Below are 6,987 nucleotides of genomic sequence, written 5' to 3'. Positions count from 1 at the left end.
CTCTAAGGTCAATCGTATGTGTTTAACCTCTAGGCTCCCGAGTGGCTGGCTGCCCCACTGGTTTATGGAGTGGAAGCCAAGGAGATTGGGGATTTAGGGCGCCGATGACTTGATCTTGCAGACTCTCGCTGTGTTACCCATGGATGGTAACAAATCCATTGCAGGCCGGCAGCCTCAGCCCTTCCGGGAGGCACGGTTGGCTGGTTCGCATTTCAGAGTTACTCCCGGAGGTACAAAGCCCAGGGTCACCTTTGGAAATGGACTTGATCTCAAATCTGTGAGAGAAAATGGTCTGCCTTAATTGAGGTCCCCCCCACACACACTCACCCAGCAAACAGCTATAAAGGCAAACCCGAGGTCTTGGGGTCTCTTCAGTTTTTGTTTCCTATCTGGAAAATTTCCACTCTGTGTATTTTCTGAAATCATTTTTTTTTAAATGCTAGGCCTAAGGCAGGGCAGATAACTCATCAGTTTCTGAAGCCTGATGACCTGTGTTTGATCCCCTGAACCCACACAAATGTGGACAGAGAGAACGGACCTCGGTAATGTCCTCTGACCGCTACACATGCATTCTCTGGCATGCGTGTGCCCTCTCCAACACACACACACACACACACACACACACACACACACACACACACACACACTAGTAATACATAAATAAAAGTGTTAGGAAAGGAGGATAGGAAGGAGGAAGAAGGAATAGACAGTGGCAGAGGTATATCGGAGATACAGGATGCTCCCACTTTGAGACTCCCAAGATGCAGCAGAAATGAAGACTCAGGTCTGCCAGGAGAGAAGGGCATTTCATTTGAGGCCAGCGATGTCCCACAAATGTCTGTGTCCTCTGCCGATGCCTACCTTGAAATGCTCGATGGTGTTAGGAGGTGGGCCTCTGGGAAGTCGTTAGGTCATGGGGGCTTGCCCTTGTGAGGTTAGTGACCTTATAAAAGAGGCCCCGAAGAGACCCAGCTCCTTCCCTCAAGGAGACAAGTCCACGGGGTATAGCTGAGGATGGAGTTAGAGGAGGATAGCTCGTCTGAGAACGCAGACTCTGTCCCGACACTAAGTCTGTCAACACCGGGATCCTGAACCTTCGGCCTCCAAAACCAGGGGGAGGAAACTTGCATGTTTATGTGTCTCCCAGCCTGTGGGGCTTTGTTACAGGAGCCCAAACAGACTCGGACATCCAGGATTTTCAACTCACACTTCACCTCCTTTCCCACTTGTTTTTCGTTTGTTAGCACAATTGACTTTCGAAATAGAATCTTGCTGTGTAGACCAGGCTGGCCTCAGACTTGCTTCCCTGCTACCTCAGCCTCCCAAGTCATGGGAGTCCAGGTCTTCAGCACCACAATGGGCTCCTAACCCAGTTTGAAAAACAGCTAAGGTTTATTCTGCCATTTGGTAAACTCCGATTTAAGTGTGTGCCCTCAAATTGCACATAAAACAAGACTTGGCCTCTTATGAAGGACAAAATTTAACCATGAGACATAACCGAAATATCAGGGGGAAAATACAGCCTGGTTGCCAAGAGTTCATCATTTCCACTTTGTCAGCACGGAATTAATTCCGCCCTGCCCTGACTTCTCGCGGAGAAGTTAGTCGAGCAGAGAAAATTGACAGTTCTAGGGCAGACATGGTTGTAATCAAAACCGTGGAATGGCTCCACAGCTCACAGGTGAGCAGACAGAGAAGACGAGGCCTAGAAAATCTGGAGAAGTGGACAGGGCAACAACATGAACCTCTCTAAGCACAGGGACCCTGGCTCAGAACTGTACTGGACTCCTACACTCTGGTTCCCACTCCGCCAAGTGTCACGTGCTGGCTGGAGTTTTCTAGAAGTGAGCCTCATATCTACGCACCACAGTGTCCACCTCACTTAGAGACACTTTTCCTGAAGAGCTAGGGCAAAGGAACCCTACTGTTCCCAGAAGCCTTGCACTATGACAGATTGTGGTGACATCTTCAGACCTGACCTGGTCAGCCAGCATCACGGGCAGAGTGGTCCATACCCAGGTGTAATGGGCAGGATTCTCTAGAGAAACAGAATAGATAGGATGAACAGGTGTATGCATAAAACTTTGAGATAGTAATAATGACCGAACCACACCTGAGAGGCCAAGAGCTTACTAGTTTCTCGGCCCTTGAGGCTGGGTGCTCAGAAGTCCCAACCTGTCACAGAAAACCCAAAGGGTTCCTGGGAGCTTCTGGTCCTCAGTCAATGATGGAAGCCTGGAAACACAGGTTCTGGTATCAGTGAAGGAATTATCAGCAGCAACAACAGGATGAATTAACTCAGAGGTGAGAGCCAAGGCCAACTCAAGAAAAGGCAAGCAACCTTCCTTCCTCCGGTCCACTTGGATCTGGGCGGCCACCAGAAGGTGCTGCCCATGTGTGGGGTGGATTGTCCCACATCAGTTAAGACCAGTAAGACAATTTCTCAAATGAGGCTCCCCACTCAGGTGACTAATTTGTGGCAAGTTGACATTAAAACCAACCAACCCACTGAGGAATGGACTCATATCTGAGGACTACAACTATTTCTGAGGAAATTAAAAGATTTCTGCCATTAAGTGACACAATCGTATTATTTACTTCCTCTTTATAGTTGTGGATGTCATTGGTTACACCGGGGCCATTTCTAGAATAGACTCCACTCGGTCCTGGAACATAGCTTTGATACACTACAGGATTGGCTTTGCTGAAAATGTGCTTTACATTTTTACATTTAAATCCCTGACTGAGGGAGGGATGTGGCTTTCTATGTTAGGGTCATTTTTGTTTGATTGAAGTATTAAAATTGTGTTGGAACCTAAATGAGTCGATGTGGCATGTTGAAATAAGGAACAATTATCTGTTCCTCTAGAGGGACACGGAGCTCAGCTACACCACACTCCAGTCTGGCTAACTACAAGATCTTCAGTCCATATTGCTTCATCTTCTGTGGCAACTGCTCCATCTGAGTTCTTTGTCAACCAGTTTCTTCTACTCACTTTAAAAACTCAGCTTCATCATGCATAATTTCCACATCACAAAATCCAGTCACTTTTAACCATGTACAATTTAGGGTATAATTCCACGACTTTTAGTAACTGTAGGTCAATTTCGATCAGTTTTTAAAAATAACTATTATTTACTCTTTGAACACTTCGTGCATGTATACAATGTATTTTGAGGATCTCTATCCCCTACTACCTACCTCAGCTCTGCCCTAAGAGTCCTATTAATGTATCTCCCTCCAATTTTTGTTTGTTTGGAAACAGGGTCTCCCTACATAGCTGTGGCTGTCCTGGAACTATCCCTGGAGACCAGGCTGGCCTCTGAACTCACACAGATCACTTCTGCCTGGGATTAAAGGTGTTGAAACCATCACACCCAGTTCCATTTTTTTACTTTTTATTTTTTTATTTTAATTATTATTATTATTATTATTTTGGTTTTTCGAGACAGGGTTTCTTCTGTGTAGCTTTGTGCCTTTCCTGGAACTGGCTTTGTAGACCAGGCTGGCCTCAAACTCACAGAGATCTGCCTGTCTCTGCCTCCCTAGTGCTGGGATTAAAGGCGTGCGCCACCACCGCCCGGCCATCAGTTCCATTTTTTAAAAAATTAATAACCCACTGAGTCCAGTTAGGGCTGTCCATATACACATGGACATGGGGCTATCATCTGTATTGTACTCTTAAGAAAAACAAAATTTTCACCCCGGTAGCCATCAACTGCTGATAGCTTTCCAGCTAGGGGTGGGACCTTGGGCGTCCCTCTCCTCCACCCATGGTGAAACGTTGTCAGTTTTTGGAACAATACACCCATTTCCCTCAGGTTGTGAGCCACTTTCACAGACTCCCCATGGTTTCTTGTCTTTCAGGATGTACAGGAGAGCTGGGGACCTTGCAAAGGTGGGAAAGGAAGTGTTAAGGGCGTGTTTAGCGAAACAGCTGATCAAGGACAACGCTCAATGTAGAAGTCGGGAGCCTGGCGCATCCTTCCTTTATTGCCCTGACCAGCAGCGTTTCCTGTTTGACAGTCAAGTCAGACGTTCTGCTTTATGTAAAAAACAACAAAAAACAAACAAACAAACCCTACGATCAGCCTCTGAGTGATGGGATTACAGGCTTGTGTCACCATACTTAGTTACACAGAGCTGCACATAAGTAACTCGGTATGTAACTTTTTGTGTCTGGCATCTTTCAGTTAGAGGTATTTCTCAGATTTGTCCATTCTGTGGCATATTTCAGTACATTCCTTGTTATTATTGAACACTATTCTATTGTATAAAGGTGCCACAATTTACTGAACTAGTCACTCTTTAAAAGGGATTTCCAGCTAATAATAATTATACATGAAATTGCTAATGCCTATAGATTTATGTATATAAGTTTATATTTCTTTTGAGTTAAGTACCTTGTAATAAAATTTCTTGGTTGAGTAGTAAACATGTTTAACAAAGTAAGACATTGCAGATTTGGAGAAAAGGCTCAGTGGTTAAGAGCACTTGTTGCTCTTACAGAGAACCCTGGTTCAATTTCCAGCACCCACATAATGACACACAGCATGCCGCAACTGCAGCCCCAGGGAATCTGACACCCTCTTTTCTTTCTGCAAAAGGCCAGCCATGGAATAAGAGTTCCCCACCCTTATTCCACGACAGCATCCTGAGAATTACAGGCACAGCTGTGTAGGAAGCTGTGGAAAGCCAAGCAAAATGAGGCTAGCAGTCAGACACCAGCATGAACTTCATAGGAGCCTAGGGCTGGCCACACACCACCAAACGTATGAGGGTGCTGGGCTGGTCACGACTGTGCACACGTGTGTTCCACTGACTTGCTTCTGCCATGCCCAACTCCCAGTGAGGGACAGCCGGAGCTCGCCCAGGCCTTGTCTGGCGTTTTTCCTCAGACCTCACAGCATCATCATGGGCTTTCCTTTTCTCTGCCAGCCTGTTGGCCTCTAGGATTTTGCACCACTTGCCAAACATGATCTTTTGGTAGAGATACTTCTTTCACTTTCTCGTCATTGCGATGGCCAGGCGCTTAGCCTCACTTTCTTCCTCCTGGGCCAGCCGCTGCTTGTCCTCCATTTTCACAGTGCCAGCCACCACCTGGGGCTTCTTCCCTTCCAGCCTTCGCTGCTCCAAGGCCGACAGGTGCTCTTCCTCCTCCTTCTCTGAATCAGCTTCCACATCTTCCTCCTCCTCATTCCCCGCCCCCAACATCACCATCCCCTTGATTGTCATCATCTTCATCCTCCTCTTCCTCTTTCAAGTCTTCTGGGTCTTCTCCCCACTGCAGAGCCCTAGCTTCCACTTCTGGGGGAGGGGGGGGGATGTAATCTCCTTCCTTCTCAAATACAAATGGTGAAAGGTGTGGGGGCAGCTGTACCCCAGGGAAGTCCTCTGCCCCGGGGAGGAGGAGGCGGGCATTCACACAGTCAGACACGCACTGGGGCTGTACATGGTGCCCGCCAATGATGGGGGTTTGCTGCCCAGGCCGGTCAACAATCTGGTGGGTGAAGCAGGCAGGAGTCCGTAATGTCATAGGTGGCTCCGATGCACAAAGACTTGTCCCAGGATGCATCCCCATCAAAACTCCTGAGGATGAAGGACAATGCTTCACAGGGCACCTCTCAGTTCAGGAAGAACTTCAGGCCTTCAAAGAGTTTCTTGTGTTTTTCCTGGGCCTTCAGCTCTTTCCTGGGCCCTTCCTCCTGTGTGGCCATCTCTCCATCAGTAGGAAACTCAATGGCCTCAGCCTCCTCTATGGTAGGCACCACCACTTGAGCCAAGCTGGCACTGAGGGCTGCAAGTTTCTCCATAGAGCTCTCAGGGTCCAGTGCATATGTGTCCTCGCTGATCTTTGTCTCTGCTTGGGCTTGACCTTCACATTTGGGTGGGTAGTGAAGACTGAGAGACTGGTAAAGGCGGAAGTTGACAAAGCCCAGGAGAGTGGTCTAGAACTCAGTGAAGGTGGCCATGGCCCTGTAGTCCACATCTGTTGGATAATTATGGGAGAAAGTATAGGGTGCAATTCATATGATGGGCTGCCCCAGCACCTCAGCCTGGTGATAAATGCCTTTGATGGACGGGAAGACCTTGCGCGGGGCTCGGGCAGCAATGACGTAGTGCAGGAACTCCACAGTCAGCGGGTAACGCCTCTGAATGGTCTGCACATGGCACTTGCCCGTCCATGGGAAGGTGGAGAAGAGGAAGCACATCGGCAGGGCATCATCAAGATCCCTCAGAGCATCGATAAACGTGGGGTACCGCTCCTCGACAATGTGCTCAAGTTTGTACTGGGTTTATTGTCCTTCAAGCTCCACAGCATTCCACTCGCTCTTCCCATAGGCTTTTCGGAGCTTCCAAATAAACCATCTTGTACTCTTGGAACTTGTTGACACGTTGACATGCTCATGGAGGAGGAATTTAATAACTTTGATAAGGTAGAATGTTCGGGCTGCTGTGGAACCCTTGTTCATTTTCTTCTTATGCTTGGGCTCAGGGGGATAAGTGCCTTTCAGGGTACACAGCCGCCGGAAATCAGGCAGGCTCAGCTGCAGCTTCTTCCGGGCTTTGTTTCAGGTGATGTAATTGGTGGTGGAGCCTCCTTCATACTTCTTCTTCAGACCTCCCATGGCTCCACGCTGAGAAACCCTGACGCCCTCTTTTGGCCTCCTTGTGTACTGCATGAATGTAGTGTATATACATAGATTCCGGCAAACACTCAGACACATAAAACATGTAAACCTTAAACAAAATAGATAATACAGATTCATTTCTATTTTTGTTTTGTTTTTTGTTTTTTTGAACAGAGTTTCTCTGTGTAGCTTTGGTGCCTGTCCTGGATCTTGCTCTGCAGACCAGGCTGGCCTTCAACTCAAAGAGATCCACCTGGCTCTGCCTCCCGAGTGCTGGAATTAAAGGTGTGCACCACCACTGCCCGGCAGAATTCCTCTCTTTTTAAAAAAAAAAAAAGAAGAAGAAGAGAAGAG

General features: G+C 47.6%; 1 pseudogene; it reads right to left on the bottom strand.

The window, feature by feature from the left end:
- Nucleotides 1–4,747: 4,747 nt before the first annotated feature.
- On the bottom strand, nucleotides 4,748–6,630 carry LOC114689965 (annotated as a pseudogene).
- Between the last annotated feature and the right edge of the window lie 357 nt (nucleotides 6,631–6,987).

This window comes from Peromyscus leucopus, chromosome 7, assembly GCF_004664715.2.
Source record: "Peromyscus leucopus breed LL Stock chromosome 7, UCI_PerLeu_2.1, whole genome shotgun sequence".
NCBI classification, from domain to species: Eukaryota; Metazoa; Chordata; class Mammalia; order Rodentia; family Cricetidae; genus Peromyscus; species Peromyscus leucopus.
The sequence above is the reverse complement of the archived record's forward strand: the minus strand, read 5'-3'. Positions and strand labels throughout refer to the sequence as shown.